Source organism: Bos indicus, chromosome 8, assembly GCF_029378745.1.
Source record: "Bos indicus isolate NIAB-ARS_2022 breed Sahiwal x Tharparkar chromosome 8, NIAB-ARS_B.indTharparkar_mat_pri_1.0, whole genome shotgun sequence".
NCBI classification, from domain to species: domain Eukaryota; kingdom Metazoa; phylum Chordata; class Mammalia; order Artiodactyla; family Bovidae; genus Bos; species Bos indicus.
The window spans coordinates 37,659,354-37,674,448 of record NC_091767.1 but is presented as its reverse complement, the minus strand read 5'-3'; the positions used below and the strand labels follow the sequence as shown (position 1 = coordinate 37,674,448).

At 44.8% G+C, this 15,095-nt stretch overlaps 1 long non-coding RNA gene across 1 annotated transcript in view; it reads left to right on the top strand.

Moving 5' to 3' along the window:
- Window positions 1-210: 210 nt before the first annotated feature.
- Window positions 211-15,095, top strand: part of LOC139184436 (uncharacterized) — a 42,351-nt gene continuing 27,466 nt past the window's right edge. The window contains exons 1-2 of the long non-coding RNA XR_011567931.1: window positions 211-7,409; window positions 9,262-11,471. This is a non-coding gene — a long non-coding RNA (uncharacterized lncRNA). The remainder of the gene's footprint in view (window positions 7,410-9,261; window positions 11,472-15,095) is intronic.

Here is a 15,095-nt window from a genome sequence, read left to right as displayed (position 1 = left end):
AACTAACTCACTGGAAAAGACCCTGATGCTGGTAAAGATTGAGGGCAGAAGGAAAAGGGAGGGGGTGGGTGACATAGGATGAGACGGTTGGATGGCATCATCAACTCAATGCACAAGAGTTTGAGGAAACTCTGGGAGATTGTAAAGGAGAGGGAAGCCTAGTGTGCTGTAATGCAAGGGGTGGCAAAGATTTGGACTTGACTGAGGGACTGAATAATATCAACCTCAAGTTGGCACTTGCCAAGAGCATTTGCAAACAGCTAAACAACTATAGCTTCCCTGGTGGCTCAGATGGTAAAGCGTCTGCCTGCAATGCAGGAGACCCGGGTTCAATTCCTGGGTCGGGAAGATCCCCTGGAGAAGGAAATGGCAATCCACTCCAGCACTCTTGCCTGGAAAATCGCATGGATGGAGAAGCCTGATAGGCTACAGTCCGTGGGGTCGCAAAGAGCCAGACACGACTGAGCGACTTCACTTTGACTTTCAAACAACAATAAGAACAAGGGTATTTACCATCTGCCTCTGTGGAGACTGAACCCTGTACTGCTGTAGCTGTTGACCTTCAACACCCTCCAAGGGAGTTCACAGTGGAGTGAGGCGCTCTGTGCTCTGGGGAATCTGGTGAGACAGGTCTTTAGATAGTTGGATATTTTTAGGAACACATTTTATGATCCCAATGCCTGTATCTCCTCATATCTGAAACAGCACTAAATCCATTCATGGTGACATCAGATCCTAGGAGAAAACCTCATATAAAGTAAGTGCTTGATTGCATTGAACTCCCCCTTCACCAGAACCGTATATATTGACCTTCTCCCCACTACCTCTTCCCTGGCTTCCCTGGTGGCTCAGAGGGTAAAGCATCTGCCTGCAATGCAGGAGACCTGCGTTCAATCCCTGGGTCAGGAAGATCCCCTGGAGAAGGAAATGGCAACCCACTCCAGTACTCTTGCCTGGAAAATCCCATGGACAGAGAAGCCTGGTAGACTACAGTCCATGGGATTGCAAAAAGTCAGACATGACTGAGCGACTTCACCACTACCTCTTGGGAGCAATCTCTCAGAGCTATCTGTTTGCTGTCTCCCTGGCTGAGGTCCTCATTTTGCTGCAAATAAAACTTAACCTGCAACTCTCAAGTTGTGCATCTTTTTTAGTAGATAATAACAACAGTATCACATTGATAAACTTGCCTCAAATAAATAAAATCTAGTCGAATGCAACAAGAAGTGCTCTCAAGATGGTGGAGTAGAAGGATGTGCACTCATCTTCTTCTGCCAGAACACCAAAATTATAACTAGTTGCTAAACAACCATTGGCAGGAGAATGTTGGATCCCACCATAAAAAGATACTCCATGTCCAAGGGCAAAGGAGAAGCCCCAACCAGACAGTGGGAGGGGTGCAGTTACATTTTAAAATCAAATCTCAGACCACCAAAGATGCTCGGAGGGCACAAACAAAATGTTGGCGCACGAGGATCAAGGGAAAGGAGCAGTGATCCCCACAAGAGATTGAGCCAGATCTGCCTTTGAGTGTCTCCTGCAGAGGCATGGGTCAGCAGTGACCTGCCTTGGGAACAGGGCCTCTGGCTGCAGCAGAACTGGAGGTGCAGCTTGTGGCCTTAAGTCCTCTTGGAGGAGGTCACCATTAGCTCCACTATAAACTGCCAAGTAGATGACTTACAAACTAGAGAACAATTATACCAAAGAAGTTCTCACAGTGTTGCAAAAGCTCTAGGGCCCACAACAGATTTCCCAACCTGGGGATCCAGCAATAGGACTGAGAACCTCCAGGGAAACAGACTTGGAGGGCACAACAAAACCTTGTGGGCACCAGGACTCAGGAGAAAGGAGCAGTGACCCCACAAAAGATGAGCCAGACTTGCCTTTGAATGTCCAGGAGTCTCTGGTGGAGGTGTGGGTTGACAGTGGTCTGCTGCTGGGTCAGGGGCACTGGCTACAACAGTCCTGGGAGCTGCAGAGTGCTGGCATAAGTCCTTTTGATGGAGGTCACCATTACTGCCATTATCCCTACAATAGTTTGGCCTCAGGGAGGGAACACAACCTCACCCATCAGCATAAAATTAGATTAAAGATTTACAAAGCATCACCTTGCCCACCAGACCAAGACCCAGTTTTACTCACAGCCAGTCCCTCCCACTAGGAAGTTTCCATAAACCTCTTCATCTATCAGAGGGCAGACAGAATGAAAACCACAGTCACAGAAAACTAACCAAACTGATCACATGGATTGCAACCTTGTCTAACTCAATGAAACTAAGAGTCATGCCATATGTGACGGACAGCTCATGGTGGAGAGTTCTCACAAAATGTGGTCCACTGGAGAAGGGAATGGCAAACCATGTAAGCATTCTTGCCTTGAGAACCCCATGAACAGTATGAAAGATAAAAAGATATGACACTGAAAGATGAACTCCCCAGGTCAGTAGTTGCCCAGTATGCTACTGGAGAAGAGTGGAGAGATAGCTCCAGAAGGCATGAAGAGGCTGAGCCAAAGCAGAAACAACACCCTATTGTGGATGTGTCTGATGGTGAAAGTAAAGTCTGAAGCAGTAAAGAACAATATTGCATGGGAACCTGGAATGTTAGGTCCATGAATCAAGGTAAATTGGAAGTGGTCAAACAGGAGACAGCAAGAGTTAATATCGACATTTTAGGAATCAATGAACTAAAATGGACCAGAATGGGAAATTTAGTTCAGATGACCATTACATCTACTACTGATGGGCAAGAATCCCTTAGAAGAAATGGAGTAGCCATCATAGGCAACAAAAGAGTCCAAAATACAATCTCAAAAGTGACAGAATGATCTCTCTTCCTTTCCAACGCAAACCATTCAGTACCATAATAATCCAGGTCTATGCCCCAACTACTAATGCTGAGACAGCTGAAGTTGAATGGTTCTGTGAAGACCCACAAGACCTAGACCTAAAAAAAGATGTCCTTTTCATCATAGGGGACTGGAATGCAAAAGTAAGGAAGTCAGATACCTAAAGTAACAGGCAAGTTTAGCCTTGGAGTACAAAATGAAGCAAGGTAAAGGCTAAGAGAGCTTTGTCAAGAGAACTCACTGATCATAGCAAATACCCTCTTCCACAACTGAAGAGACAACTCTACACATAGCTATCACCAGATGGTCAACACCAAAATGATATTGACTATATTCTTTGCAGCCAAAGATGGAGAAGCTGTATATAGTCATAAAAAACCAGACTGGGAGCTGACTGTGGCTCAGATCATGAACTCCTTATTGCAAAACTCAGACTTAAATTGAAGAAAGAAGAGAAAATCACAAGGCCATTCAGGTATGACCTAAATCAAATCCCTTACGATTAAACAGTGGAAGTGACAAATAGATTCAAGTGATTAGATCTAATAAACAGACTGTCTGAAGAACTATGGTTGGAGGTTTGTAACATTGTACAGGAGGCAGTGATCAAAACCATCCCCAAGAAAAAGAAAGGCAAAATGGTTGTCTAAGGAAAAAGAGAAGGAAAAGGCAGAGGCGAAAAGGAAAGATACACCCATATGAATGCAGAGTTCCAAAGAAAGCAAGGAGAGATAAAGCCTTCCTAAGTGAACAATGCAAAGAAATAGAGGAAAACAATAGAATGGGAAAGACTAGAGATCTTTTCAAGAAAATTAGAGATACCTAGGGGACTGTGAAGAAGGCTGAGCGCCGAAGAATTGATGCTTTTGAACTGTGGTGTTGGAGAAGACTCTTGAGAGTCCCTTGGACTGCAAGGAGATCCAACCAGTCCATTCTGAAGGAGATCAGCCCTGGGATTTCTTTGGAAGGAATGATGCTAAAGCTGAAACTCCAGTACTTTGGCCACCTCATGCGAAGAGTTGACTCATTGGAAAAGACTCTGCTGCTGGGAGGGATTGTGGGCAGGAGGAGAAGGGGACGACAGAGGATGAGATGGCTGGATGGCATCACTGACTCGATGGACGTGAGTCTGTGTGAACTCCGGGAGTTGGTGATGGACAGGGAGGCCTGGCGTGCTGCAATTCATGGGGTCGCAAAGAGTTGGACACGACTGAGCAACTAAACTGAACTGAACTGAAGGGAACATTTCATGCAAAGATGGGCACAATAAAGGACAGAAATGGTATGGGCCTAACAGAAGCAGAAGATATTAAGATCAGCTGGCAAGAATACACAGGAGAATTATTTTTTAAAAAAAGATATTAATGACCCAGATAGCCATGATGTTGTGATCACTCACCTAGAACCACACATCTTGGAGAGTGAAGTCAAGTGGACCTTATGAAGCATCACACCAAAAGACTAATGGAGGTGATGAAATTCCAGCTGAGTTATTTCAAATCCTAAAAGATGATGCTGTCAAAGTGCTGCAACTCAGTATGCCAGCAAATTTGGAAAACTCAGCAGTGGCCCTAGTACCAGAAATGCTCAGTTTTCATTCCAATCCCAAAGGAGGCCAATGCCAAAGAATGTTCAAACTGCTGTACAAATGCACTCATCTCACATGCTAGCAAAGTAATGCTCAAAATTCTCCAAGGCAGACTTCAACAGTACATGAACTGAGAACTTCCAGATTTTCAAGCTGGATTTAGAAAAGGTAGAGGAACCAGAGATCAAGTTGCCAACATCCATTAGATCATAGAAAAAAAACAAGAGAATTCTAGAAGAATATCTACTTCTGCTGTATTGACAATGCTAAAGCCTTTGTGTAGATCACAATAAACTGGAAAATTTTTAAAGAGATGGGAATACCAGACCACCTTACCTGCCTCCTAAGAAACCTATATGCTGGTCAAGAAGCAACAGGTACAACTGGACATGGAACAACGGACTGGTTCAAAATTGGGAAAGGAGTACATCAAGGCTGTATATTGTCACTCTGCTTTTTTAACTTTTATGTAGACTGCATCATGTGAAATGCTGGGCTGGATGAAGCACAAGCTGGAATCAAGACTGCCAGCAGAAATATCAATAACCTCTGATATAAAGATGACTCCACCCAATGGCAGAAAGCAAAGAGGAACCATAGAGCCCCGTGATGAAGGTGAAAGAGGTGAGTGGAAAAGCTAGCTTAATCTCAGAATTCAAAAAACTGAGATCATGGCATCCAGTCCCATCACTTCATGGCAAATTGATGGGGAAACAATGGGAACAGTGAGAGACTTTATTTTCTTGGACTCCAAAAATCACTGTGGATGGTACTGCAGCCATGAAATAAGAAGATGCTTGCTCCTTGGAAGAAAGCTATGACAAACCTAGATAGTGTATTAAAAAGCAGAGACTTTACTTTTCTGACAAAGGTCTGTCTAGTTAAAGCTATGGTTTTTCCAGTAGTCATGTATGCTTGTGATAGTTGGACCATAAAGAAGGCTGAACACCAAAGAATTGATGCTTTTGAACTGTGGTGTTGGAGAAGACTCTTTAGAGTCCCTTGGACTGCAAGGAGATCAAAACAGTCAATCCTAAAGGAAATCAATCCTGAATATTCATTGGAAGGACTGGTACTGAAACTGAAGCTCCAATATTTTGACCACCTGATGTGAAGAGCTGATTGATTTGAAAAGACCCTGATGCTGGAAAAAATTGAAGGTAGGAGGAAAAGGGGATGACAGAGGACGAGATAATTGGATAGCATCACTGACTCAGTGGAAATGAGTTAAGCAAGCTCCAGGAGATAGTGAAGGACAGGGAAAGCTGGCATGCTGCAGTCCATGGCTTGCAAAGAGTCAGACACGACTGAGTGACTGAACAACAACAAGAAGTAAAATGGTGGTCAGGTAACTCAGGGAGAGAACATATTGCATGAGAGAAGAACAAGATGTGAAAAGAAATAAAAAACCCTGGGAAAGAGCTACACACAGCTGAGTTGTGAATGAGCACTGAAAAGGGCCAAGAAATGGGAAACCAGGATGTTGTAATGTCATGGACATCAACAGAAGACAGTATTCCAAAAAGGCGGAGGGATCAATAGAAAATGTTTTAAGTACCAGATCATATAGTCGTTCATTGGGAGGACACTGGTGTTGTTCATGAGAGCATTTCTCATGGTTTCAGATGTCAAACCTATTAATATTCAAATGTGTGAGAGGAGATCATGATGGCAGAAAAGATGGATGTGGAGCTCATCTCTTTCAACCAACAGATCAAAATTACATTTACACACAGAACAATTCTCACAGAGTAACCACGCAACTCTGGCAGAAGATTTCATACAACCAAAACACAAGAAAGACCATGATGTAACTGGGTAGGATAAAAGTAAAAACAACAACAACAAAAAAAACTAGGATGGGACTGTGCCCCTAGGAGGGAGCTGTGAATGAGAAGAGGTTCCCTGGTAGCTCAGCTGGTAAAGAATCCGCCTGCAATGCAGGAGACCCTGGTATGATTCCTGGGTAGGAAAGATCTGCTGCAGATGGGATAGTCTACCCACTCCAGTATTCTTGGGCTTCCCTGGTGGCTCAGACAGTACAGATTCCCCTTCAATGTGGGAGACCTGGGTTCAATCCCTGGGTTGAGAAGATTGCCTGGAGAAGGGAACAGCTACCCACTCCAGTATTCTGGATTGGAGAAGTCCATGGACAGAGGAGCCTGGCATGCTGCAGTCCATGGGGTCGCAAAGAGTCAGACATGACTGAGCAACTTTTAATTCATTTCCCTTGCCTTCACAGATGAAGGAGCCTTCTTCATCTGTGGCGAGATGAGCTGGGACAGACAGGAATCTTCGGAGGAGAGTATAGCAAGTAGCTTGCAGGAAGCAGAATGGAGAGATACCAGCATACCTGGTTCTGACCGCCTCCAATCTTTACCCTGCACTCACTGCCTCGACTATCCTCAGAGTGTGCTGATCATCTACACTGGATGTTGAGTAGGGCCTCCTCTTTGGCATCATAGCCCTGTTGTGGCAGGGCCTGCTCCCAGTTGTTGGGAGTAGAAGTCCCTGATCTGTTTCTGAGCTGCAGGGTGGGGTAGGTGGGTTGGGAGTACTTCCTGAGAGAGGAACCACTGAGTATTGCTACATGGGAGCCATTCATCAGCAAGAGCGTATCTACGGGTTTGTGGGAACTGGGTGCTGAACAGCTTCAGTGGTCAAATGTGGGGAGAAATCTGGGGTTGGCTGCACAGATACAGCCTGAAGGGACTAGGGTGTGGCCCAGACCAAAACTGGGAGGAGTGTGCAAAATGGAGCCCAGGTTCATTATGAGGCCCCATTGTTACCACACACATGTGAAGAGAGGGCCCCTGGCCCCACCACAGCTGCCTCCTCAGCAAGCTCACAGGGCTCCACCTCTGCAACTACTGGGAACAAGCAAGCAGTTGCCCCAAACTTGGAGGCAGGGCTGAAGCTGAGCCCTGTCTCGTGACTTTGTGATGTTGGTGGATTTATGCTGTTAGTGCCTTTGTAAGTTCAGTGCCTGTGGAACATCCAAGAAGATTAATGTTCCTGTGGGTGTTCCTGTGGGTGAGGTGGGTCTGGAGTTAGCAGATGTGGACACTGGGGCCATGTGCCCAGGGAGGCCAGGCTGGGGCCTCTGGTGAATGTTTAGCTCCCATGACGTGTCCAGTTGAGTGACTATGTGACTATTAGTCCCTGGTACGCAGATCTGTGCCTATGGATCTGTGCTGATGGCTTTCTGAGGGACGTATGGGCCAATTCCTTGGATTCCCATGGTTGATGCAGGACTGATGGCAGTGCCAAGAACAGTGTATTTTGTGGGCCCACACAATGGGTGACAGACAACATCACAGACTCAGAAGGCAAGGATCACAGATTGCTTTTGGAAGGTAGAAAAGGCAAGGAAATATTCTCCTCTGAAACCTTTGCTAAAGCATTAGACTACGGATCACAACAAACAGGAAAATTCTAAAAGAAATGGGAATACCAGACTACCTTACCTGCCTCCTGAGAAACCTGTATGCAGGTCAAGAAGCAACAGAACTGGACATGAAACATTGGACTGGTTCAAACTTAGGAAAGGTCTATAACACAGCTGTATATTGTAGCCCTGCTTCTTTAACTTCTATGCAGAGTACATCATGTGGAATGCCAGGCTGGATGAATCACAAGCTGGAATCAAGATTGTTGGAAGAAATAACAACCTCAGATATGCAGATGATACTACCATAATGGCAAAAAGCAAAGAGGAACTAAAGAGCCTCTTGATGAAGGTGAAAAAGGAGAGTGAAAAAGCTGGCTTAAAACTCAGCATTCAAAAAACTAAGATCATGGCATGTGTTCCCATCACTTCATAGCAAATAGAAGGGGGAAAAAAATGGAAACAATGGCAGATTGTATTTTCTTGGGCTCCAAAAACACTGCATATGGTGACTACAGCCATGAAATTAAAAGACACTTCTCCTTGGAAGAAAAGCTATTACAAATCTAGACAGCATATCAAAATCCAGAGACATCACTTGACAGACAAAGGTCTACATAGTCAAAGCTAAAGTTTTTTCAGTAGTCATGTACAGATTTGAGAATTGGACCATAAAGAAGGCTAAGTGCCAAAGTATGGATGCTTTCCAAGTATGGAGCTGGAGAAGACTCTTGAGACTTCCTTGGACAGCAAGGAGATCAAAGCAGTCAGTCCTAAAGGAAATCAACCCTGAATATTCATTGGAAGAACTGATTCTGATGCTCCAATACTTCAGTCACCTGATAGGAAGAGCCAACTCACTGGAAAAGACCTGATGGGAAAGATTGAGGGCAAGAGAAGGGCGTGACAGAGGATGAGATGGATGGATGGCATTTTCAACAAACTCTGGAAGATAATGAAGGGCAGGGAAGCCTGCTTCAGTTCATGGGGTTGCAAAGAGTAGCAACTGAAGAACAACTAAACCTCTTCAAGGGATCAGCCCTGCTGAAACTTTGTTGTTTAAACCACTAAGCAAGGAACTAAGCAGATATAGCAGGAGGGAGGGTGAGAGGAGGCATTCAGTGGTCAGAGGTATTAGTGTAAGATTTCTGTAGTTGAGATTGTGTTGATGAGATTTAGGGTGTGGTCCTCAGAGAAGGATGGAGGTGAAAGTCATTTCACCCAATTAACTTATACTTTTTTAGTTGATAATCCATATGGCATAAAATTCACCCTTTTAAAATGTACAATCCAGTGGTTTATATATATTCACAACACAGTGAAGCCATTACTACTATCCAATTCTAGAATTAAATACATAGATTTGATTGACTAGTGTTATTTTGCTTTCATATATTATAGCACTTTAAAAAAATATTCCATTTGTTTCTGCTGCAGCTCCTGGAGACTGAGAAGCATAAGGGAAATTTTCATGAGAAAATATTGAGTATGAAGAATTCTTCTGAATATATTTATTACACTTGATACACTTGGCCAAATGGAGACATGCCTCCTGTTGATTCACCAGGTTTGTGATTGTGGTGCTGTGAACCCTTTCAGTGGAAGGCAGAGGACAAAGCAGAAAGGCACACCCTGGCTCCCTAGCAGAACTGCCCTTGAAGATCAGGGCCAGGAGACTGAGGATTGGGGGAGTGTGGCCCTCAGCTTCAGCAGTCCCCAAGAATGCTAGGGCACAGCCCTTCTGCAGCAGGTCTTTGGGCACAGATAAACCCCTGACGCCACACTCAGCCATGGGCCTCTCTCACCCTCCTGGTAGGAGTCCCAGTGGAGGTCACCCCTCTCATTCACTGCACCTGTTCCCTTCCAGGAGTACCATGGATGAACTGGTATTCTCTCCCTTCCCTCCTGGGGGCGGGGGGCTCTCCTCCCCTGGGCAAGTGTTCTTTTGCTCCCAGAAGATTTCCTATAACTCATAAATTATTTAGAAGCAAATGTGACCTAACCTGAACTGATTTGAGGCTGTTTACATTCTTTAATTCATTCGGTGTGAATATTCAAACATATCACAGTAGAAAATTTGTGTTGGGTGTTAGGCAGTATATGATAATTGGCATGAAATTGCCTTTCTAAAAATCCTGAAAATTCTGCCCTTATGCACAGTAAATCTAGCCCCAAGAATTTTGGATAAGGGATTGTGTTAAGTTGCTCATTCGTGTTCAACTCTTTGTGACCCCATGGACTGTAGCCCGCCAGGCTTCTCTGTCCATGGGATTCTCCAGGCAAGAATACTGGAGTGGGTTGCCATTCCCTTCTCCAGGGGATCCTCCTGACCCAGGGATTGAACCCATGTCTCCTGCATTGCAGGCAGATTCTATACCATCTGAGTGGCCCACTTATTTTATAGGCACTGCTCACTGGGTAGTACTCACTACGTACAGGGCCTTACTCATTTCCATATTCCCTATGATGCTCTGCATGTCACAGGCCCTCGCTGAGCCTGACTGAATGCCACTCTGACATGTGCTCTCACTGGGCTAGGGATTGATGACATTTGTCTTAGCTTGGGCACTGAATTAACATCACCAGGCTTGAAAGTCACAGTACTGCTTACCAGGGAAAGACATTCTGCCAACTGTGGCTAACTGTGAGCACAGCAGGGTCCTGAGGAAGGAAACGGTGGCATCATGCCATTCTGGCTATTCATGGAAAGGGCCAGGTGTCACCAGAAGGTGGGAAAGCTCGTTCGCCAAGGCCAGCTCATGCTACCTAGACGGACTGTTCCTTGCCTCCATGATTCAAAAGAGAATAAACCGATTCTTCCTTGAGGCCACAAAATGGCATGAACAGGCTGTGTAGGTTGAAGCATTTCTTGTTTACCCTGAAAGAGATTTGGGCTCTAGGGCAGAGATTGAAGCCTACAAAGCTGGAAATTGAAATGTCTGCTTAGTCCATAGAATGCCCTGCATCAAGGCTTTGGGGCCACCCTCTGTGGACTCTCCATGTGTGACTTTAATGGGATATGATTATGAAACTATCTCTAACTTCCCCCGCTCCCCAAATCAAAGCCACAATGAATAAAACGACCCCATAATAATTTCTGCATATTTTGGTAACAAAGGAAATGGCTGTTGATGATAATAAAAACTGCTCTTCATAAATTCACACCCTTTGTTGCCATTTATAAAAGAGACCTTTTATTGCAAGCTCATTAGTAGCTGAACTTTATTTTGTCAAAGGAAATGGAGTCAAAAGAGATTATGTTTCATCTTTAATATGGCCGTTCAACAACAGAGCCACTATCCTGAGTTTCAGATGAATTTAATTGAAACATAATGAACAAAATTAGTTGTTTTATGCAATTAGAATCCTATTTAAATAGGTTAGAAAATGAATAGGATGAGAAATGTGTTTGACTTGATTTTCCTCAAGATGGACTCTCTAGGCCTCCTCTGCCTCCTGGTTTTCTCTCCTCACTGAGTAAGACACTAATATTTTTGGAATTTAAGTATAATTTTGACTTGCCAAGTTTTCCCCCCAGGCAATAGAATGGGCAGTGGGAACCAGTCACAGAGAACTAAGGGAGCAAACACTCTTCTAGCTCAATGAGGAACAGTTCCTTACACATCTGAACTCCCTTCCCTTCTGAGGTAAGAAAGGTTATTATTGAGCAGTGTCTAACCAAAGGTAAGGAGTGATGATATGAGTACAGATCTTCCCTCTGCCCCTTAATAACTTTGTGACTTGGTATGTATCTCTTGACATTTGGACCTCAGTTTCTCCTTCAGTACAATGAGAATAATAAAATCCATTTCTTGAGACTGATGGTGGGACTTCCCTGGTAGTGTAGCGGTGAAGAATCCATCTTCCAATTCGAGGGATGCAGGTGTGATTCCTGTTCGGGGAACTAAGATCCCACATGCCGTGGGGCAACTAAACCTGAGCTGCAACTAGAGAGCTGTGCACTCTAGAGCCTGCATGCCACAACTAGTGAGCCCATGCACTCTAGAGCCCATGTCCACAACCAGAGAAGCCCTTGGGTTGCAACAAGACAGTCCACGCACCACAATGAGAAGCCCTTGCACCACCACAAAGGGCCTGCCTGCCACAGTGAAGACCCAACACAGCCAAACTTTTAAAAAATAATAATAATAAAAAGAGTGCTGTAAGTGTGGTGTGAATGTACATAAGGTATTTGGCGTATTGCCCTGCTCAAAAAGTGGGAACTGCTGCTGCTGCTACTGATCTTCTTTACCATCATCAGCATCTTCATCTTCATTTTGATCATTCATCTTCCAACTTCTGGGACCTTGATGTGTTGAAGACCATCAACACCTCTAATTCACATTGGTATACATAGGCTTTCCAGGTATTACCCTACTTAACTGGAGGAAAGAGATGAAATCAGAAGGCTAATTCGCTCAGGGGGCTGGGAGGGTTTGCACTCTTCTTGGGGAGAGTGACAGAAGCTGGTAAGTCTTGATATGGGGGAAGAGCAGCACAATGTGAAACCCCTGCAGAGGGTCACATAAAATTCTCATCAGTTCCCCCATCTGTGATGTGAGGGAATGAGGCCATCCCCATGGACCTTTCCAGCTCTGAAGTGCTTATGATTCTACAACTACTGCCGGCTCTTCTGCCTAATGGAGCACATTCCAGTGAGCCAGCCGTTGCCAGGAAAGTCTTCCAACCTGCATCAGAGCTGCTGAAGCTTCCTACTGAGTGTTCCCTTCCAGCATCACTGTTGACTCAATGCTAGAATGTGGCTTCCTGAGGAACAGTGGAGGTGAGAATAAAGACAAATGAGATTTGGCACAGCCTTAGTAAACAGAGCCTTCCCTGTATAGAACAGCTCTGGCTGAGAGGAGACCAAGGAAAATTAAAAAAAAAAAAAAAAATTACTCATTTCGCTATGGTTTCATCAGCTTGAAGGTTTAAATGGATGCTCAATGAAAAAAGTAAAACTGGTATTACTTTTAACTACAAGATGCTATTGCAATGTTCCAGTCTCCTACCCAGTTATTTCTGAGAGCCCCAAGGGATATCTCAGATGCACTCGTAAGTAAATCTTCTTGGCTTCCCATGGTGACTGTCATTTTGTTCTGTTTCTTCTCCAGTATAACCTTAGGGATGTCAGTTCCTCAGGTGTCACTGCCTGCAGGTTTCTGTAGCTACTGATGATGCCGGAGCTGTCCCACCTCACACCCAGAAAGCAGTGTGGACACTGCCACTGCTGTAATGCTAAAGATGGAGTGAGGTGCTGCTGGCCCCAGCACTGGCCGAAGTTGGGGATCTCAGGGCCAGGACAGCCACCACCATTCTTAGCTGAGGGTGGCTCCCACTGACACCCTGCTCAGCCCTGCACTTCTCCAAAGCAGGAGGAATTGGCATCCTGCCCTGCACCCCTCCTTTTGTGGCTCTCTGGTCCCCAGAGTAGTGCAACTTCATGCTCTTAACCTCCCAAGGAGACTGTTGTTGTATACACTGCCTTTTTGGGTTTTGTTTATAGCAGTTCTTGCTCTCATGAGGGGTTTAGGGTGCCACAGGGCTGGCTGTTGGAGACTCTGAAGGATGTGAAGAACAAAAATTCACTCATATGACTTCAGCACTGGTGGTCTTATTGCAGGGATAAGAAGATGCAAAACTCAGTCATGTGGCTGGGCCTCACGGGGCTCCAGGAAGAATCTGGCCTCATGGAAATGAACATGACTGGCAAAAGAAATGTTTTTCTTGGGACCTGCTTATCGTATTGTGCCCCCACCCTCAGTTCGCTGGCCTTTAACTTTTTCTCTCATCAGCAAGCAGCTCCCTGACCCTTCCTTCCAAGGCCTCTGCTGCCATTTGGTCTTTGCTGTTAGCCTGTGATTTTTATTAGCTTCTGCTCCCAATACTACTGATTCTTGCAAAGGTCCAGACCAAAATCATTACTAGAAAATAAGTTTTACGAGGACATGGATTTTGGTTTTTCTTGTTTATCTCTAGTACTTAAAAAAGCGGCTCTACCACTTCATAAATGTGTAGTCTTGGGGCAAGTTACTTAGGCGTTCTGTGCCTTGCTCTTTTCTGACCTTCAAAATGTGGACAAAAAATAGCAATGCATTTATTGGGTTGTTTTAAGAATTAAATAGATTAATACTTGTAAAGTACTTGTATTAGTGTCGGGCACAGACTATGTTCAGTAGAAGCATTTGTTAAATAAATTTAAAAGTAAGGCATCTACACACAGCTGGCACTCAATGAGTATTTGATTAGTATATTAAGCATATTCCTTGAAGAATCAGATTGACTTAATTGCCCTTGTTCAAGTGCTCTTGTTCCAGGCTGGCTTATATAGTCCCTTAGCCTCTATTGACCACCTCTGGGTCAGCTTTGCCTTCCAAGCCATTTGCTGGGCCAGGAGTTTGGGTTCGTGCTACCACAAAATGACATATATAGAAGGAACCCCTTAAAAGGGGTTTTGGAAGTGGTAGATACTCTGGGCATGCCTATCTGGTTCACTGTAAGGACTTTACCCTATAGTCAAAACTGTTCCTCTGCTCGAATGGATAAGTTACTTACATATTCATGCTCTGGTGGCTCAGATGGTATAGAATCCACCTGTGATACAGGAGACCAGGGTTTAATACCTGGGTCAGGAAGATCCCCTGGAGAAGGGAACAGCTAACCACTCCAGTGTTCTTGCCTGGAGAGTCCCTGGCAGGCTATAGCCTATGGGGTTGCAAACAGTTGGACAGGACTGAGTGACTAAATGCACACACAATACACATGCACCCAGTTCCTTCCTTTGGGCAACTCTTTCCCAGAAGGGTACTCTGTCTCCCTGGCTGAGATGCCCATGGTGCTCTCCTTGGCCTGCCAATGGGCTCTGTCTTCTCCTTCACTCAGTGCTAAATCGACCACTGAGCCTCTTGTGATATAGCTCCTTCCTTTTGTCTGTCATTCTTTAAACTTCTTCAGCTCAGGGACCTTCAGGGTCTAGAAGAGAGACCTCTTCTACTGTGCACTACTGTGTATTCATATGCATATACGTGCATTTTGATGCCAAGATGCTCCCTCTCTGACCCAAAGGAACTTGGATTTTATATCTTCCAGCTTGGAGGCCACCTGAGAGCTGGAGATAACATTTGTGGGGCTGCCAATCAGATAATGAGCAGAGCGCTTTATTATTCTTGCCCTCTGGATCCGAAGAGAGCTGAGTTCCACAAGAGGTCCTAAGTTATCAGGGAGGAAGTTTTTCAATTTAATTTTTTCAGGGAGTTGAGTCCCTGAAGTCT